The 20,470-nt window shown below is 56.1% G+C and overlaps 1 long non-coding RNA gene across 3 annotated transcripts; it reads left to right on the top strand.

Moving 5' to 3' along the window:
• Nucleotides 1-49: 49 nt before the first annotated feature.
• On the top strand, nucleotides 50-11,750 carry LOC142092290 (uncharacterized). 3 transcript variants are annotated; one of them, XR_012676994.1, is made up of 8 exons: nucleotides 50-186; nucleotides 1,360-1,838; nucleotides 2,421-2,588; nucleotides 3,213-3,545; nucleotides 3,653-3,756; nucleotides 9,793-9,853; nucleotides 10,850-10,937; nucleotides 11,268-11,750. It is a non-coding gene; the product is annotated as an uncharacterized LOC142092290 (long non-coding RNA). The 3 variants fall into 3 exon arrangements; XR_012676995.1 differs by lacking the exon at nucleotides 2,421-2,588; XR_012676996.1 differs by lacking the exons at nucleotides 2,421-2,588; nucleotides 3,213-3,545.
• The last annotated feature ends 8,720 nt before the right edge of the window (nucleotides 11,751-20,470 follow it).

The following is a 20,470-nucleotide window of genomic DNA, read 5'->3' as shown; positions in this document are numbered from 1 at the left end:
AGGCTAGCGGGCGGGGGCGGACTAGCCGCGGACGAGGGGCCTCTGCTCTCCGGCTGCCCCCGGGAGCAAGAGGCGCGCGCGCGGTGTCTTCTCGCCGGTCAACGCGTAAGGGTCGGGGCCGCCCGGCGCTGAGGGCCAGAGGCGCCGGGGAGGCCGCGGATGTCGGGCGGTCTCCTGCCTGCTGCGGTGCGTCCGGAGGGGAGCAGGAAGGAGGGCTCGAAGGGCTCTTCGTCCGTCCCTGGGCTGAGCCTGGGCGTGCTGGCGGGAGGAGGGGGGTGCTGTGGGGTGCGCGCACCGGGGAGCGGGGAGGGCTGGTCTGGGCTGCAGGGCAGGGGGCTGGCGGGAAGGGGACGAGGGTGCCGGGGAGCACGGGCTGGAGGCCGGCGGGAAGGGGAAAGGGAAGAGGGTGCCGGGGAGCACGGGCTGGGGGAGCTCCGTAGGCGCAGCTGTTCGGAGCGGGAGGGGAGGGAGCGGCGGGACAGGCCGGGGGAGCGATGCAGAGGGATGTGCAGCTCCGTCGGTTTTTTGTCTCCAAAACCTTGTGAGTGAGAGCCTGCTGGATTTATGGCTTCCCTGTGGAAATGGGATCTTTGTGACGTCTTTCTTTATCTCTCTTTGACCCGATTCTTTAATTCCTCACGCTCTGCCCTGTAGTCTATTGCAAATTTTTTTCTTTCTCCATCACTATCTGTCTGGTTCTCTATTCCTATTTTTAATTTTTTCTGTTTCTGCCCTGCAGCCTGTCACTATTTTTCCTTTTTTCATCTTTCTCTGTATGGCTCTTGGTCCCTAGTTTTTAAAATTCCTCCGTGTCTTGTAGGTCATCGTGTTTTTTCTGTTCCCAGTCTCTCTGTCCGGCCCCTGCTCCCTGTTTTTTAGGGCCTCCCTGTACCCCATCGCTATTATTTTCTTTCACCATCTTGCTCTGTCAGGCTCCCTGCCACCATTTTTCATTTCCTCCCTATCTATATTGTAGCCCATTGCTATTCTATAGTTCTTTGTCTCTGGTTCCCTGTTCCTATTTATTAATTCCTCCCTCTCCTCCCTGTACTTTGTTTGTTTTTTGTCTTTCTCTCCCTGCCCCTATTCTTCTTATTCTTCTTTCCTCCCTCTCTGTCGTGCTGCCTGTCCCAGGTTTTTTCTGCATCTCTGTACTGCTCCCTCTCTCTTTCTGCTGCCTCTCTTCCTCTCTCCCTGCTGCTTCTTTCTCCATCTCTGTCGGGCTCCCTGTCCCCATTGCTTCCTCATCCTTTCTTGTTACATGCCCCCTGTCCAGCTGGCTGCCTCTTTTCTTCCCCTGCCCCTCAGTGTCCTGCGCCCTGCTCCTCATTTTTGATGGCCTCCATCTCTGCCCAGCAGCCCATTGCTCCAGGAGCCAGCCGACCGACCATCCATTCCCTGTTGAAACGACTGAGCGTGGCTCCGGGAACGACTGCCGAGGTGTCCCAGGGGCATGGGGAACATCAGGGGCCCCGAGCCCTGGAGCAGACTTGCTCCCGGGGCTTGTTATGTGCGTGACTAAAAAAATACTCGTCGTCTTCTTTGCCCTCACGGCTGCATTTGCATTCGCTTTGTACCGGGCGAGCGGTTGTGACGGAGCCCAGGGGAGGAGGTTACGCCCCGCTAGGCTCCAGCTGCGGGCCGGGGCTGGAGGAGCCCGAGGTGCGGGCAGTGAGGCTGATGGCGACCGGCCCTTCCTGTGAAGGCGTGGCTGCAGGGGGAGGGGCTAGTCTTGGTGCTGCCTTGCCCCGGCTGGCCGTGGAGGGGCCAGTGTGAATCAAGGGAAGAGCGGAGCGGTTGCTGAGCGTCGCTGCGCTGCGGCTGCACCGAGGGAGAAGGTGAGCCGGGGCCGAGCAATTGACTGGCGGGTCCCGGGGAGAAAGCCCCTAGGGCGGCGGTGTCGGGGGGGGGGCAGGGCCGCGCCGTGTCGGAGCTGGGCGGCGGGGCCTGGCCGGAGCCGCGCTGGGGGGCTCGGGGCTCGGCGGGTCGTCCAGGTGCGACGGTGGCAAACGGTGTGCCTGCAAGGTGAGAGAGTAGGGAAGGCTGCCTCCTGCGGCAATCCGGGAGCTGTAGTCCTGGGGCGCGGGGCTTCCGGTGGTGCATGTTTGTTCCTCAGGGCATGCTGGGAAGTGTAGTCTTCCGGCGCTCGGCTGCAGGGAGGCCATGCTGTGTTTGCCAGTGCATGCCGGGAGGTGTAGTTTTCGCGGACTTGGCTGCCGGGCAGCCGCATTGCTCTTGGGCGCGTGCGGCGCGGCGTTCTCCTTGCTACCGCCGCGGCGCGAGGTGTCGTTTTGTTGCCGGTTTCATGTGGTTTTCTGTAGGCTCCGTGCTGCGCCCGTACCCCGAAAAGCGGTGCTGCAGCGCCCCGAGAGCGTACGCGCGGTGGCGCGCCGCCGGGCGAACGAACCGCTGTACTGCAGATAGAGCGATCGCCCGTGCTCACTGCTGCCGTCTAGCGAACGAAATACAGTACTGCAGGTGGGCGCCGCGGAGACGCTCCCGTGCTCCACGCTGCCGTCCGCCGGTAACGGCAGTGCGATCCTGCGGTGCCTGTGGCGTGGTGCCGCTGCACTCGTCGCTGCCTCCCGGTAAGGAAACGCCGCTGCCGCTCCACGTGCGCGTTGCCGGTGGGCGCTGGGCGCGCAAAGCGCGGAACTGCAGCGCCGGTGCCGCCCCGGGCATACGCCGCCCGGCGGGTGCTCCCTGCTGCTGCCGCCCGGTGGCCGAAATGCGGTACTGCGGCGCGGGGAGCGCGGGTCCCGGCGGCGGCGGGTGTCCTAGGGCACCGGTGAGGCGAGCGAGCCCCATTGGTGGATGCAGGGGTGACTCCTGCCCGCTGGCCGCCCGGGGGTAGCAGGACGGGAAGCTTCAAACCATTCGCTGCGGCAGGCTAGCCGAGTCAGGGCAGCCCCAGTGAGAGCTGATAGAAGGGAAGAGAGGAAGAAGGAGGACATCCCCCAGGCATCAGGCATCTCCCCAACCCTCCAGAGCTCCCCCTGAGACTCCCCCAGCCCCACTCGCCCTGTGCAGCTGTCCCCAGCTCCAGCACCTCCCTTGAAGCCTGTCCTGTAGCCCCAGGTCACCCCAAACCTTGTTGTTATGGCGGCAAGCTGGCCCTCGATGCATCTCCAGAAGCCCCTGTAAAAGGAGGGGCTCCGGCCAGGGGTGAGCTATGGTAGTAACGGTCGTTGCTTCTTCTTTCCCTCTCCCAGAGGCCGTGCTGAGGATGTCGTTGTCCGTTCCTCCCCTGGGGATACTGTTGACTGCACCCGCTTCAGGATTGTGTGGATTGTCTCTGCCTGGCTTTGCTCTCCTCGCAGCGTGGGGACGAAAAGGGACAGGTGGAGCACTTACTGGCTGTGGACAGGAGCTGCCACGGCTGAAGCTGGAGAGGCCAGAGAAAGGTAGAGAAAATGACATTGAAGGCCATCTGGCCGGCAGCTGCCTCCCACTGCAGGTGAGAGAGAGACTGCGTCTCCGGGTGAGGAAGGATCCCTCTTCGTAGTCCACAGCAGGCCAGGCCGCCGACACGGACCGCAGGGTCTGTATGTGTCACCAACAGCGCGGTATGGCCGCGTAACGAGCGAGCGAGGCTACTTGTGTAGGAAGCCTCGTCTCGTCAGAGCTGTGAGACACTCACATATTCTTTTAGGTGGAGGACAGCCAAGCGACCGGGGTTACAGAAGAGGAAGGGAGGAGAGAAGGAGAAAGAAGCGTCTGAACTGTCTAAGTCTCCCGGCATCGGCAAGAGCTGTGGTGAGTCCTGGGCCCTTGGGGCCCTGTTTCCCCTCTTCTGTGTCCTGATCCCTCCCTGCCCTGCCCCTGTCCCCCCCCCTTTCCCACACTGCTGTGATTTTTTTTTTTTTCTCTCCCCTGTACCTCTCCTCTCTATTCTTGTGTCCTGCTCTCTCTCCCTCTTTTTTTTTTTTCATTCTCCATCTCTGTCCTGCAGCCCATTGCTGTTTTTTCCTTTTCCATCTCTTTGTCCTGATCTGCATCTGTCTCTTTTTTCCCCACAATTTCTCTGGCCTGTTCCCTGGCAGTCTTTTCCTCTCTGTGCCTGTATATGCTGCACACTATCCCTGCCGTGTGCGTGCTCTCTCTCGCGCTCTCTCTCTCCCCCTGCCCCTGGACTTCCTATCTATCTCCCTCCTTCCTTCTCTTTCTTTCTCTATCCCCCTTTTTCTTGCTCACCGTTGCTGGGTTTTTTCATTCTGTATCTCACTGTCCCCATTCTCCTTCCTGTTCATCTCTTACTCTCTGACCCTTTGTGCTGCTCCCTGCCCCCTTTTTTTTTTTCGTCCTCTGTCTCTCTGCAGGGCTCCTAATACCTTCCTTTCTTTCTCCAATCCCCTGTGCTTCTCATGTCTCTGTCTTTCTCTCTCTTTTTCAGCCATTATTCTTGTCTGTTGCTCTGTCTTGCTTCTTGTCGCATCATTTCTCGCTATGTCCCTTTGCCGCACTCCCTGCCCATATTCATATTCCTCTCTGTCCTGTTAACCATCCCAGGTTTTTTTCTCCATCCTGCCGCTGCCCTGATTTTTCTTTCTCTGCTCTGCTCCCTGTTGCTCTTTCTGTCTCTTCTTCTCTGTCCCTGCTGCTTTTTTATTGATCTCTGTCCAGATCCCTATCCCTTTTTTTTCTCTTGCTGTTCCTCTGCTTCCTCTTGCTATCTTTTCTGTCTTTCTGTCCCATTCCCTTTCCCATCCTTTCTAACTGTATCCCCCAGTGCAGCTAACTGTCCCTTCTTTCCTTTCTCTCTTCCTCAGTACTTTTTCTTTCTCCATATCTCTCTCCCACTCCTATCACAGTTGTTTTTTTTCCTCCAATGCTGTCCTGCTCTCTGTCCCTCTTTTTCACTGTCATTCTGTCATGCTCTCTGTGTCTATTTTTTAATTCTTCCATCTCTGTCCTGCAGCCCATTACTTTTTTTTCTCTTCCATCCCTTTGTCCTGCTTCCTGTCCTTGTCTCTCTTTCCCTTTGTCTGCCTCCTGTCCTCTTTTCCTTTCTTGCTCCATCTCTCTGTCCTGCTCCCTATCCCCTCCTTCTGTTTCTCTGTCGTTCTCCTTGTCTTTCCCCCCATTTCTCTGTCCTGTTCTTTCTTTGTTTTTTTTTTGTTCTCTGTCAATTTGTCCTGCTCCCTGCTACTGTTTTTTCTCACTCCATCTCTGTCCTGCAGCCCAGTGCTTTTTTTCCCCTCTCCATCTATCTCTCCTGTTGCCCATCCTAGGCTTTTTCCCTTCCATCTCTGTCCTGCTCCCTGTCTCTTATTTTTGCCTTTCACTTTGTCCTGCCGCTTTGTCCCTTTTTTCTCTCTCTGTATCACCTTGTCTTGCTCCCTGTCCCTGTGTTTCCCTGACAATCTGTGTCCTGCTCCTTGTCCTTCTTTTCCCCCTCTCTATCATTCCTCATCCTTCTTCCTGTCTTTTTTCTCTTTCTATCCTTCTGCCCCAATGCTTCTTTCTCCACCTCTGTCCTGCTCCCTGCCCCTTGTTCCCTCTCACAGTCCCTCTGTCGTGCTTCCTGTCCTCATTTTTTCTGTCTTTATTTCTTTGTCCCACTGCCTGTCCAGTCATTTCTTGCTATACCTCCCTGTGCAGCTGGTTCTCCCTTTTTTCCTTTCTCTCCTCATCTGTCCTGCTCCCTGGCCCTTTTTTCTCTTCCTCTGTCTCTGTCCTCTAGCCCATTGCTGTTTTTTTCTCCTTCTTGATCTCTTTGTACAGATCTGACCCTTTCTTTCTTTCTCAATCCCTTTGTCCTGTTCCCTGTCCTTTTTCTCTCTATATGTATGTCCTGCACCCTGTCACTATCTTTGTCCCTCCTTTGTTCTTTCTCTACTCCCCCGCCCCAATCTCTCTCTCCCTCTGTCCTGCTCACCGACCTCGCATTTTCTTGCTCCATCTCTCTGCAGGGCTCCTTGTCCCTCTTTTTCTTGATTTCTCTCTCTCGCTGACATTTTCTTTCAACCTTTATTTTTCTCTCTGCTTCTCAGTCTTCTGCCTTGTTTTATTTTTCTCTTTCTCGTCCTCTGTTCTGTTCCATATCTCTGTATTAAATATGGGTGGTGCCGGGGTGGGGGTGGGGCCGGGGTGGCGGCCGGTGCCCTCGCTGGGTTTCATTCCGCTCCGGCCATGGGGCAGCTGGAGCCACACTGGGGCAGGTGAGGGGCTGTGGGGCCGGATGTGTTATGGGGCTGTGGGCGTGGCAGGTCTCGGATGTGGGATTCCCCTGGCTGGAGGCTCCGCGGGCGCTTCCGGGCTCTGTTCTGGCGCTGGTGGGGACAGAAGCGGCTCCCAGCCGAGCGCTGTCCTTGGGTTCATCGGGGGTTTTGGAGCTGAGCCTGTGTCCAGCCGGGGGGAGCAGGGGCAGCCCCATCTGGCTCTCTGCTGCTCCTCGCTGGGGCCGGGCAACCTTTGCCGCTCCCGGCGCCGGTCGGGCAACAGCAGCCCGGAGGACTTCTGGGGCTCTGGGCAGATCCCGGTGCCTGCACGGGTGAGGAAGGGCCCCTGCTGCTGCACTGGGCTGCGCTCTGGGACGGCTGGGCCCAGCTCCCCGTAGGCGTTTTTTGGCCTGTGGGGTTTGGGGTGCGGGCCCGGTGGTGCTGGTGATGCTGGAGAAATAAAGCCTGAAACAGCAATAATAAAGTGGTGCCCGGCCTGTGCTGGTGCTGCTCCACAGAGGCGTGGGGCCAGGCCCTCCGCAGCTCCCCAAAACCGCATTGGGGCCCTGGGGGTGCAGGGCTGTGGGGAGGCTTCACTCCCCCCACCCCTCAGTATCACACATGGGGACTGCGAAGGGGGTCAGAAAGCAGACAGGGTGAGCTGGTTTGGAGCCCGAAAATGGAGAGCAGGCCTTCTGTTCCTGGGGCTTGAAAACAGGCTAATGTGGCTGAATTTGGGGCTCGGAAACAGATTGAGTTGTGTGTTTTCAGGACCTGATAGAGGGGACTGAGTCATGTGGTTTTGGGCCCAGGAACAGAGGTCAAGTGCTGCATTTTTGGGACTTGAGAACAGGCTCAGCAGCTGGGTTTTTGGGCTCAGAAACGGGCATTAAGTGAGCTGGTTTGGGGGCCAAAAGCAGAAATCAGTTTGGCTGTTTGTGCGGGGGGGGTGGGAGAGCATTGGGGGCTGTGAGGGAAAGCAGGGGGTGGGCAGGGTGCGTGGACCCTCCCCGGAGATGGGGGACTGGTCCTGTTGGACCCCTGAAGTTCGGGATGCCAGCATGCACTAGGCCAAACTCGGTGTCTGAGGTGGTCTCTGGGAGGAAGGGTCCTTTTCAGACCCCGCATGCCCTCTTCAAGTCCAGCTCTTCTTTTTACACTGCTTAGAATAGTTATTAACTAATTAATAATACAAACTAATTAATATTTATACAATGTACAACTATGACTTTAATCCTAATACCCAAATTTTGACAGTGATTGATTTACGACCTTGTCAAAAGCCTGGACTGTTGCAAATAGCTAGAGCTTGTAAGGAGAAGGAGCTGAAATCAACTGGAGCTTCAGTACAGAGCTGGAGCTTCAATTAGCCAGAATTGTAGGAAGCAGGAGCTGGAACGAGACCGGGTGTCTACTGTCTGGAGCATGCATTAGCCAGAGGCAAAATTACCTGCAGCTGTAATGAGCAGGAGCTGCAATTAGCTGGAGAGTCTGTTCGCTGGAGCATCAGTCAGCCAGACTGCACTCCCAGCACGGCTGAAGAGCGGCCAGGTGCAGGCAGGGCTGTCCCCAGCAAGCAGCTCCGAGCAGGCGAGTCGTTCTTCTGCCAGCGGGGAGCTCGGCCTCTTCCCTCAGGGATTAAATCCACGCCACGCGCCTCTTTCGTCTTGAGGGCGCTCACAAGCCATGTGCGGGACAACCAGCGGATCATGCCCAGCCAGCACAGGTTCATGGGAGGCAGGTCCTGACCAGCCTGATCTCCTTCTATGAGCAGGTGACCCGCCTAGTAGATGAGGGAAAGGCTATGGATGTGGTCTACCTGGACTTCAGTAAAGCCTTTGACACTGTCTCCCACAGCATTCTCCTAGAGAAGCTGGCGGCTCATGGCTTGACAGGTACACTCTTCGCTGGGTAAAAAACTGTCTGGACGGCCGAGCCCAGAGAGTTGTGGTGAATGGAGTTAAATCCAGTTGGCGGCCGGTCACGACCGGTGTTCCCCAGGGCTCAGTTTTGGGGTCAGTCTTGTTCAATATCTTTATCAATGATCTGGATGAGGGGATCGAGTGCTCCCTCAGTAAGTTTGCAGATGACACCAAGTTGGGCGGGAGTGTTGATCTGCTGGAGGGTAGGAAGGCTCTGCAGAGGGACCTGGACAGGCTGGATCGATGGGCTGAGGCCAATGTATGAGGTTCCACAAGGCCAAGTGCTGGGTCCTGCACTTCGGTCACAACAACTCCATGCAACGCTACAGGCCTGGGGAAGAGTGGCTGGAAAGCTGCCCGGAGGAAAAGGACCTGGGGGTGCTGGTCGACAGCCGGCTGAACATGAGCCGGCAGTGTGCCCAGGTGGCCAAGAAGGCCAACGGCAGCCTGGCCTGTATCAGAACTGGTGTGGCCAGCAGGAGCAGGGGGGTAATCGTGCCCCTGTACTGGGCACTGGTGAGGCCGCATCTCGAATCCTGTGTTCAGTTTTGGGCCCCTTACTACAAGAAGGACATTGAGGTGCTGGAGCGTGTCCAGGGAAGGGCAATGAAGCTGGTGAAGGGCCTGGAGCACAAGTCTTATGAAGAAGGCTGAGGGAACTGGGGTTGTTTAGCCTGGAGAAGAGGAGGCTGAAGGGAGACCTCATTGCGCTCTACAACTACCTGAAAGGAGGTTGTAGTGAGGTGGGGGTCGGTCTTTTCTCCCAAGTAACAAGCAATAGGACAAGAGGAAGTGGCCTCAAGTCGCACCAGGGGAGGTTTAGATTGGACATTAGGAAAAACTTCTTTACTGAAAGAGTGGTCAAGCCTTGGAACAGGCTGCCCAGGGAAGTGGTTGAGTCACCATCCCTGGAAGTATTTAAAAGACGTGTAGATGAGGCGCTTAGGGACATGGTTTAGTGGGCATGGGGGTGTTGAGTTGATGGTTGGACTCGATGATTTAAAGGTCGTTTCCAACCTTTATGATTCTATTCTATGATTCTCTCTCTGCGTGGAGGGTCTCTCCTGGTCCCATTCCTGAGGGCAGAAGTGAGGTGGGGGTCCCCCGGTTCTCCTGGGACAGCTCCACTGTGAGGGGGCACAGGCGAGGCGGCAGCACGAGGCATCGTCATCTCCCCGGTACCTGGCAAACGGGAGAGAAACCGGCCGGTTGGAGCTCCCGCGGTGCACAGCCTGACCCATACGGCCCCTCTGGCAGAATCCTCCCCTGTCTTTTCACCATTGGCTGTAATGTGCCAACTCTCCTCTAGTTTTTCTATGAAATATTTTAACACAAATACTAAAAATAAAATAAGGTCTGTTCTGGAGCATGTTGCGCCTATGCAAAGCTTACTTCCCTGTGTTTATTTTCTCTTCCTGAAAGCATAATCTAATGTTTCTGTACGCTTACTATTAAATGATACTATGAAAATAGTTTTGTACTAAAAGAGGAAAGAAACTGTTTATAAGAGTTCAGACGTTCAGAAGAAACAGACTTTGTTTTCATGATAAAAGCTCTATGCTTTTCCAGTCAGTAAGTTTTTAAAATATCTTATAGTAGTACTTAAAAACCTTACTGAGATACTAGCATATGTACTAAAAGCAATCGAGGTCAAAGAAGAGACATGGACAAAACGGGACAAATCGGCGTCACTTCCGCGTGTTTTCCAGGCTTTCCCAAGAAGCGTTAGAAGCCTTGTAACTAGCGACAGAGTCTCCTGATGTGTTTTTGGTGAGTTATTGCTTCAATAATGTCCTTTTTCCTTAACCTACAGTGTGTAATTTTGACTTCAGTTGGAAAGAGATTTTCCAAAATGGAAATCTTTCTCATTCAAAGGAGTTGCATTTTATGGACTTCCCATCAGAGTGGATCTTCAGAGATGATGTACTTGGCAGTAGAAGACATCAGCAACAAGACTTTTCACTCTCTTAAAATCACAAAACCAAAAAAAACCCCAGTCAATTTCCTTCCAGACAGCACGTCTTCCAAAAGTTGATGGCATCGCTGGTCTTTGGTTCTCAGCTGTAACAGTTGAGATATTACAAAAATGTGTTCCTTGCATGCTTCAGTACTGCCAAAAGCATTAGCATATCTGCCAATGCCTTATGTATTGCAGCACTGGGGATTTGATTCCCCCTCCAAAAGTAAAACCATATGGGGGATCTCTTATCTCACTGATTTTTCTATCATAAATGAAACTTTAAAAAGAAGTTAAAATTGTATAATTTACAAACTGACTTGCATTGTTTAAATTGTAATTGCCAAATAGCTGTAGCATACAATTTATTAGATGTATTTAAGCAGTTCGGTATTTGCTATAAATCTTTAAAAAGAGAGGCAGTGGATTTTTTCCCAATATTTTGACGGAGTGCTCTGAAGTACTTTATTTCTGTCTTGCTTTCAATGGTGTGTTTCCCTGGCAGTTCAGTAGCATCTCTCTTGGGCAGTGCAACAGGCCAGATGTCCCTCCTAATTATTAATTATGTAACACACAAAAAAACCCCTGGTCAAATTAACTGTGTGTTTTGGGGACAGATAATTTAATGGTATTAATTCACAGCTGTGCAAGTTAAATTAATGCAAAAGGAAAATCAAATACTTTTATAGTATAAGTATTTTTATTGGATGTGTATAAACATACGCATACCTTTTTAGTATAAAGTGAATTACTGAGATTTGTTCTTTATTTTTCATTTTACTCTTCAAAGTTTTACACTTCACTTTCAGCTTTATTGGCCGAGCAAGCAAGATGTGCAGCAGCAGCGCAAGGGCTGGAGCTGTTGTGGTGGATCCGTGAGCATAGATTCTGATTACGGTACACCCTTCTCCTGCAGCTTCACGGGGTTATCTCCCTGCAGCGGTGCTTGTAAGGAAGGGATGAGACGTTTTCCGACACCAGCGAGAGCGTTTACTTCTCTGCTAAGAATGTGTTCAAAATAGTATTAATTAGTATCAATACTGACTTTAAGTGTTCAAATCACTCTGGCTTTTAAAGGATGTGTTGTATTCCGAGCTGACATGTTTACCTAGAATCCTCTTTTAGCTCAACTACTATCCTGTCCCTTATTTGGACTGAATTCCTTTATTTTCTTCGGTGCTATTTTTTTAATATGCTTAAATATCATTTGGGATTTTTGTTTTTCAGATGTCTTGCTGTAAGCGTCCTGTGATGCTCAAGAGAGACCCCCAGCCCAGGTTTGCCTGCCGGTCATTAAGCGTGCTGACGGTAAGGGGCCAGTCCTGTGTCCGGAGGCTCCTGGCTCGGTCTCCAGCGGGTGCCCCGCAGGCGCAGCAGCGGGGGCTGTGTGGTGGGGGGAGTCCGGGGCCAACAGAGGCCGGGGGCATTTGTGGCCCTGGGAAGCCCGTCCCAGTGGGGGAACGGAGGGGGAACATCGCGGAGCAGAGCCCAGGCAAGAGCATGGCACCATCCTCTGGCCCACTCCGCCCCTGCCCTGCGTGGGGCAGCCACCAGCCTGCGGGACGGAGGCTGGGGGGGGCTGCAACCGTTTGGGGGGCCGCCCTTCCTTTATTTTTCTAGCAGAGCTCCCCTTTTTGGCGGGGGTGTGTGTGTACATACGTAAATGGCATTATTAAAGTAATGAGCTGCCGGTTGGGGCCGTTTCCCTCATTTTGTGCCTTTTTTGGGGCTGAATAAAAAGGGGGGGTGTTGGGGGCCTGGGGGGGGTGATGATGTCATTTGGGGCACCCTAAAATCACGGGGGGGGGTGGGGGGTGGGGTGAGGTGTGATACAGTGGAGGAGCAGGTGAGTGGGGAATGGGGGGTCATGGGGTACGTCTCCCCAAAAAAAGGGTGTCACGGCCCCAAAATGCCTGAAAATTCATAGGGGGGGTTAAAAAAAATTTTTAAAACTGTAAATTTCTGTGAGGCATTGAAATAGAGAAAAATCTCATTTTTATATATATTGAAAAATAATATTCATTTATATATATAAAAGGTTTTCAAAATAAAAACATATATCTACTATATTATATAAAGGATTATAGCGTATAAAAATTCTAATTAGACATATATAGGGTTTTAAAATACAAAAATAACTTGTGTATATAAATTAAAAAATAAAGGACTTTAAAATGCAAAAAGGATGATATATTTCATATATGAAGAAATTTAAAATAGAAAAAAGTCTGAATAGATAGAGCTATCTACCCTTACTACGTGTTATATAGTAAGTCTAAATAGATATTATATGTAATATAAGAAGTTATATATAAATGTAAATAGATATCTAAGTCTAAATAGATATAAGTGTAAATAGATATCAGTCTCTAAAGATATAGGTGTAATTATATGTAAGTGTAAATAGAGAAGTCTATAAAGATATTTAAGTGTCAAAATATATGTCTAAATAGATATTGTATATAGTAAGTGGGAAATAGGGGGGTATAAGTGAAACATAAATATATTCCCTAAATATATATATATATAGGTATGTGTAAATAGATACATAAGTCTAAATGTCTATGATAGATAAGGTTTTTAAAATGCAAAGAAACCCTGTTTATAGAAAGAATTTCAAAACTCGACACCCCCCCCCCCTCGAAATACCTCTCTATTGAAGATATAAAAGCGCTTTCAAAAGCTGCCCCTTCCTCCTTTTCCGCCTTTTCCCATCCTAATTTGGGGCCAGTTCCCCAAACGGGGACTTTCCCCTGCAGGGCTATGCACACAGAGCGGGACCTGCCGCCACGGCATAAAAATACCCCAAAACCCCTGATTCTGGGTCTGCAAGGGGAAAAAAAAAAACACAACAAACCGCTGACAATTTGGGGGAAAAATACCCGATTTGGAACTCGTGGGAAAGCCAAATCCCCCTGGATTTGTGCAGCTGGAAAGCAAAAATCCCCCATTTTCATGCACAAAACCAAAAGCAAAAATCACCAATTTTTATGTTGTGGAAAAGCACCGAAAAACGTCCAAATGGAATATTTTGGAAAAGAAAAAAAACCCAATTTTTATGTTATGGAAAAGCAAAAAAAAAACCCCAATTTGGGGAAGATTTGGGGTGAAACAGCAGCAATTTGAAGGGCATCAGTTGGGGTTATCTGGTGTGGGTTATCTAGTGAGGGTCAGTTATCAGGAACAGATTATCTGTTGCGGATTATCCCAGGTGAGTTATCTGCTGTGGATGGTCCCGGGTGGACCCCCTGGTGTAGGTCATCCCCACGCATGTCCCCCCACGCATGTTTCTACCCACACACGCCCCTCCCAGTGTCTGCCCCGCCTTTTCCGTGCGAGGAGGTTTTCCCTGTGACGCGCCCCCCATATCCCCTGCCCTCCTACCTTGTGTCCGCATTGCCCTACTCTCTCCTCTCCTTCCTCCCACCCCCCGTGTTCCGCACTGCCTCCCCGTAACCCCTCTGCCCCGGACCCCTGGGGTGCTGCCTACCCCACCAACCTGCCCATTGCTCCCCGCCCAAACTCTGGCACCCCCCTCCCACTCCCCTGCACCCTACTCCCACCCCACTCTCTCTCCTCCTGCGTTTTGGGTTTGTGCTGGAAACGGCGTTGATGACGCAGGGGTGCGTTAGTTCCTGCTGAGCAGCGCTTGCACGGCGCCGGGGGCTGTTCTGCTCCTCATCCTGCCCTGCCAGCGAGCAGGCTGGGGGTGCTCAAGGGTTTGGGAGGGGGCACTGCTGGGAGAGCTGACCCCAACTGACCCAAGGGATAGTCCAGACCGTATGACGTCATGAAATAAAACTAGGGGGGAGGTGGGCAGGGGGGCCGCTGCTGGGCTGCGGCTGGCTGGGCATCGGTCAGTTGGTGGCAAGCAATTGTTTTCATTTGTACTGCTTGTCTGTCTTGGATTTTTCTCTCTGTTGTGTTCCCCCCCCCCCCCTTTTCCTTACAAGTGGAGTTTTTTCACTTTTGCCCTTCCAATTCTCTACCCTATCCCACTGAGGGGGGAGCGAGTGAGCGGTTGTGTGGTGCTTAGTTGCCAGCTGGGATTAAACCATGACACAAGGTTAGTTGCAAGCCCTGCCTGGCTAAACGCTTTAGGCTCTCCGTGTTATTCCTACCATCTCGATAGGCCATCCTTGTTCTTTTCTGCTGCTTTCAAGTGCCTTTTGCTCCATAAGCAGGCTGGGAAGTATGGTTATTGCAGAAACTGCTACACCCTGTGACTCCTTCTCAGGTTGTTAGCTTTGCCTTTTGTATGGGCTGCTGAGGTCGTCGGCTCTGCACGGGACACAGGCAGCCCGCAGAGCTTGACGCCAAGCCATTCCTTTCCCCTCTGCGCAGCAGCGGTTCTGCCGCTGCTACAGGCAGCCGCTTGCTCGAGGGCGAGGGGCTGGGATGACGACAGGCTGCTGCACGCTTCAGTCGAACTGAGACGCCGTTCTCTGGGGAGCCGGTGCAAGGAGAGCTCAGGTCCGTTCTGTACTGCCGATGGCTCTTCACGAGGGAAGCGTGCTCTGGTTTTAGCAGAAAAAGGTGTCAGTCACAGGCAGCCACCTATCACTGTGCACAGCTCAGCTATTTGGCAGGTGTCCGTCTTGTTCAAGTAGAGGCGTATTCCTCGCCTTGCAGTCTCGATGGCAAAACAATCGGGGGTTCAAGCTACAAAAGCCTTTTGACATCGGAGCGAGATGGCAGCTGGGTTTCTACCAGCACCGTACTTAGCTGTGTTGCTAGCTGAAAATGGCTCGCAGGCCAGGAGATTTGCAGAGGGGTCTAAAATAAAGAAACCAGGTGTTGAAGTGATTGTTTCAAGGAGACAAATTAGGCAGCTAAGGGAACCGAGCTGCTCACCTGTCAAGTTGGCAGAACAGCCCCTCCAGCCCACTAAGTGTTGCAGGCAGCGAAGTGCAACTGTGACGCTTGCTGGCAGGAGCAGCAAGGAGTGCAGAGCTACGCGCCCTGTACAGAGCAAGGATGGAACCTGCCGGCTCTATGGTCATCTGCTGAGGACGCCTAATACACCAACATGCCTCTTCACTTTCCCTGCTTCATTTCTAATTACTTTGCACACTGGAGGGCAGGGTGGTAAGTGACATCGTGCAGTGTCTCTCCTCCAAGTGACAAGCCCTGCGTGGCAAGTCTTGTGTATGTGCAGGATGAGGAGAGCGGAGTGCTGATAGCACAGAGGCAAGGAAAAGTGCAAACACCGCAACAAAGCCCCGGGACCACCAGCGTATCGCTCGGTTGCAGATCAGCCACTGGCACCGGGTCTGCTCAGAAGCGCGGTTTCCTGATCAACATAGCTGCCCCCTCCTGCTTTCAGGGTGTCACCCGTGTGGCCTTATTTATTTTAAATCTCTCTCCAGCATCTGTTGAGTCGCTGCTGTTGCTCCCACAACCCCGATGCCACCTGCAGACCGAGACAACGATCCCTGGGGCTTCCTCTGGGTTAGAAAGAAACCTGTTCCACAGGTTCCCCGTGCTGCTTCTCCTCCTCGGGTAATGGGCTGGGGGGGCACAGACAGAAACAACCACCAGACTTTTAAAGCAGCCAAACGGAAAGGACTGAAATGCTGGGGCCACCAGGTGCTTTTTTTTGGTACAGAGGTGATGATATTAGTGAAAAGGGCAGAGAAATCTAAGCCCTGTACCGCCAGTAGGCAGTTACCGTCTTTCGATGGTACAAACTGGGCGGAGATCGGGAAAGGGTCGGTGAGGCGACGGTGGCACCCGGCGGCCGGAATGGGGTACTGCAGCTCTTGAGCCGCGCATGCGCGGTGGCGCGCCTTGCCGCGCTCGCTGCTGCCACCGAGCGACCAAAGCTGGGTACTGCAGCTCTTGACTCCGCATGCGCAGTAGCGCGCTTTTCTTTGCTCGCTGCTGCCACCGAGTGACCAAAATTCGGTACTGCGGCTCTTGAGCCGCGCATAAGCAGAGGCGCGCTTTTTCTTTGCTCGCTGCTGCCACCGAGCGACCAATATTTGGTACTGCAGCTCTTGGACCGCGCATGCGCAGTGGCGCGCTTTTATTTGCTCGCTGCTGCCACCCGGCAACCAGAATTCGGTACTGCAGGTCGAGGGTGCGCATGCACAGTGATGCGCCTTTTCTTTGCTCGCTGCTGCCACCGAGCGACCAAAATTCGGTACTGCAGCTCTTGGATCGCGCATGCGCAGTGGCGGGCTTTTCTTTGCTCGCTGCTGCCACCGAACGACCAGAATTCGGTACTACAGCTCGAGACCGCGCATGCGCAGTGGCGCGCTTTTCTTTGCTCGCTACTGCCACCGAGCGACCAATATTTGGTACTGCAGCTCTTGGACCGTGCATGCGTGCTTTTCTTTTCTCGCTGCTGCCACCGGGCGACCAAAATTCGGTACTGCAGCTCTTGAGCCGCGCATGCGCAGTGGCGCGCTTTTCTTTGCTCGCTGCTGCCACCGGGCGACCAAAATTCGGTACTGCAGCCCTTGAGCCGCGCATGCGCAGTGGCGCGCTTTTCTTTGCTCGCTGCTGCCACCGAGCGACCAAAATTCGGTACTGCGGCTCTTGGACCGCGCATGCGCAGTGGCGCGCTTTTCTTTGCTCGCTGCTGCCACCGAGCGACCAAAATTCGGTACTGCAGCTCTTGGACCGCGCATGCGCGGTGGCGCACTTTTCTTTGCTCGCTGCTGCCACTGAGCGACCAAAATTCGGTACTGCGGCTCTTGAGCCGCGCATGCGCAGTGGCGCGCTTTTCTTTGCTCGCTGCTGCCACTGAGCGACCAAAATTCGGTACTGCAGCTCTTGGACCGCGCATGCGCAGTGGCGCGCCCTTCTTTGCTCGCTGCTGCCACCCGGCGACTAAAATTCGGTACTGCAGCCCTTGAGCCGCGCATGCGCGGTGGCGCCCCCCTTCTCCGCGCTGCCGTCCGCCGGTAACGGCGATGCCGTACAGTGGTGCCTGCGGGGTGATGCCGCCGCGTTCGTTGCTTCGTCCCGGTAAGGAAACGCCGCTGCCGCTCCACGTGCGCGGTGCCGGCGGGCGCTGGGCGCGCAAAGCGCGGAACCGCAGCGCCGGTGCCGCTCCCGGGCACACGCCGCCCGGCGGCTGCTCGCTGCTGCTGCCGCCCCGTGGCCGAATCGCGGTACTGCAGCGCGGCACCGCTCAGGTGCGCAGCAGCGCCGCCTTCGCTGCTGCCGCCCCGAAGCCGAAGCGTGGTCCTGCAGCCCGGCGTTCGCGCGCCGGCTCTGGCCCCTCCACGCGCCGTCCCCATTCCGGTGCATTCGTCATCCCAGGCGGCAACAGTTAGGGTGCCCACCCCCCCCGCATGCCAGCACCCCCAAGAGTGTCGGCGTGTCCCGGTGCTGTCCCCATCCGTGGGGCAGCTCCCTGTCCCCTGTCCCTGCGGCTGGTCGTTGGGCTCTGTCTTCCCCCAATAAAACATGGGGACGGAGGGGACCCCTGGGGACAGGGGGCGGGGACCCCCAGAGAGTGGGCTGTGCTGCCTTCGCTCCTTGGTGCTGGCCCTGCTTGTCCCCCGTCCCCACAGCGGTGACGAGCTCCGAGACACTGCCGGGGACCCTCACTGTCACCTTCCCCCCATGCCGGTTGCCACCAGTGACAGGGACAGTGATGCATCCCCCTTCCCCCCCGCCATGCACACGGGTGTGCAGGGGCACAGGCCACCCCCTGTCAGGTGGACACGCTGGGGACACCGTCTGCCCCGGGGGTGTTTGGGGTCCCCAGGGTGGGAGCAGAGCTGCAGGATGCTGGGTCCCCCCTGCCTGAGCCCTGCAGACCCAGGTGGAGCGCAGGCATCCCCCAGCCCTGTCCCCAGCCCTGTCTCCGTGTGGCCATGGGTCGGTGCTGCCATTGCGTGGCCAGCAGCTGGGAGGACACAGCTCCCGCCGGCTGGGGGCCAGAGGAGCCCGGCAGCCTGGGGACCCCCGGGAAGGGCTGGCTGTGGTGGGGACTCAGCGTCCAGGGCACCCCAGAGACCCTACAACAGGGTGCAGCATGAACTATTTTATTACCTGTGCAGTATCCATGAGTGAATCCCCATCGTTCCCATCCTGGTCCCCCAGTGGGACGGGGTCCCAGCTGCCCCTGGGGGTGGCTGCAGGTGTGGGGGGTGGGATCCTTTCTCCCTGTGGTGCCCCCCACCTCCCCAGGGTCATCCCTCCCAGTCTCAACCCCCCACATGGTGTCCCCAATCTCCCGAGAAACACCTCTGTCCCCAAATGTCCCCCTACCCCACTCCCAGGGTCCCTCTCGGACCCCAGGATTCCCCCCCTGCCTCATCCTGAGCCCCCCCCCCCATCCCCACGGTCACCCCTAGCCCTGAGACACACACACTCCCCCCTCCTCTCAGCACGGCAGGTGCCTGGGGAGACACTGGGAAGAGCCGGCACTGCCATCTTGGGGTCCCGCTGGCCCTCATCCCCCCTAAAGTCTTGCACCATGCTCTGCTCCTTGGGGGAGTGCCCACAGTCGTGGGGGTGGGGGCTCCCCTCCTCCCCAGGGAACCCCCCCAACCTGTCCAGGGCACCCTCTGCCACCCTCCCCAGGGTCCAATCACCGTAACAGGGTCTGACCCTGGGATCCCGCTGGTTAACATCAGGTGTGAGAGAAGGTTCCTCATTACTCCTTGATTAGTTCTTAGGTGCCAGCTCGAGCTGGGTGCCTCCAGAGAGGGACCCCTACCCTGGATCGCCCTCCTTGCACACCTGCACCCGTTGCAGGAGGGTCCACGCACACCATGGGAGCCACGTGGGAACTGGAGGCGGCCTGGAGGCTGCTCAGCAGCAGTCAAAACACCCTAGTGGTTTCAGACACCGGCTGATTTTGCTCCCGTACTGCTGAGAAAAATAACCACCACCGTCACACGAGGGTCCTGCACAACTACCACTGTCACATGAGGGTCCTGCACAATCACCACCATTGCACAAGGGGCCCCGTGCACCTGCCCGCCATTGCACGAGGGTCCCCTGCACACCAACCAATTGCATAAGGGTCCTCCTGTACTGCCCCCTCATTGCACGCGGGTCTCCACACACCGACCCCCCGTTGCGCAAGGGTCCCTGCACAGCCACCCGCACGGCACAAGCGCCGTGCGCATGCGTACTTCCGGGGCGGGGACTACAACTCCCGGCGTGCCCCCCGCGGGCGGCCCGCGGAGCCGCGCGCTGATTGGCTGCGGAGGGTATTTCAACGGGGCGCGCGGCGGGGTCTGCACCTAGGCAGCGGCGGCGGCGGCGGCGGCGGCGGCGGCGGCGGCGGCGGCGGCGGCGGCGGCGGCGGCGGCGCGCCAGGGAGAGGCTGTGAGCACCTGGGAAGTGGGGCTGGGGGGAGGCTGCGGACCCCCGGGAGGGCCGAGGAGTGGGGCTGTGCATCCCGGGGGGGCCGGGGAGTGGGGCTGGGGGGTGGGGCTTGGGGGGCTGTGTGCCCTAGATGCGCTGGGGAGTGAGGTTGCGTGCCCTAGGGGGGCTGGGGAGTGGGGCGGGGGAGGGGGGCTGCTGTCCCCCAAGCAGCTGGGGATTGGGGCTGTGGGTCCTGGCGGGACTTGAGAGTGGGGCTTGGGGCTCCCAGGGGGCTGGAAAATGGTGTGGTCTGGTGCTGTGAGCACCGGGGGTCCTGGGGCTGGGAGGTGCTTGCAAACGCTGGGGAGGGGCTGCGAGCATGGGGGGCACAAGGGTTGCACCAGGGTCCGTGCACGATCACCTTCATTGTACGGGTGTCGCCGTACAGCCAGGCGCGCTGCACGAGGCGCCGTGCGCATGCGCACTCCTGGCTCGGGGACTACAACTCCCGGCGTGCCCCGCGCGGGCGGCCCGGTGGAGCCCGCGCGCTGATTGGCTGCGGAGGGTATTTCAAGGGGGCGCGAGGCGGGGTCTGCACCGAGGCGGCGGCGCAGCGTGAGTATGAGGGGCCGCGGGCCCGGGGAGCCGAGGAGTGGGGCTGTGGCGGGGGGGGGGGGGCGAGGGGGAGTGCGCGGTCCTGCAGGATCCGGGGAGGGGGGCTAGGGGGGCTCCAGGCGGGGGAGGGACTGTGAGCATTTGGGGAGTGTGGACGGGGGGGGGGGGGGGGGCGGCTGTGTGTCCTAGGGGGGCCGGGCAGTGAGGTCGGGGGGGGGGGGGGAAGCTGTGTGCAAACAGACCCTCCCTGCGAGTCCCCACTGTCGCCCCGTGGGGCCGGGGACCCCCCAGCCCTCCCTGCAGGCAGACAGGCAGCCCACAGGCAATGGAGGCTGCCCGCCCCAGCAAGGTGCTCGAGTCTGGGGGCTTCACGGGCCGTGTCGAGGGAGGAGCTGCTGGAGAGAGGGCTTAGAAACGGCCTTCTGCCCCCGAAACTCCTGGAGCATTTTAAGGGGAGGGACAGGTCCCCCCCAGGGCCCCAAGGGGAAGACCTCGGAGCAGGGACTTGGGGTTGTTCCAGGAGCAAAAGCTGGTCCCAG

This window comes from Calonectris borealis, chromosome 23, assembly GCF_964195595.1.
Source record: "Calonectris borealis chromosome 23, bCalBor7.hap1.2, whole genome shotgun sequence".
NCBI classification, from domain to species: domain Eukaryota; kingdom Metazoa; phylum Chordata; class Aves; order Procellariiformes; family Procellariidae; genus Calonectris; species Calonectris borealis.
The sequence above is the reverse complement of the archived record's forward strand: the minus strand, read 5'-3'. Positions and strand labels throughout refer to the sequence as shown.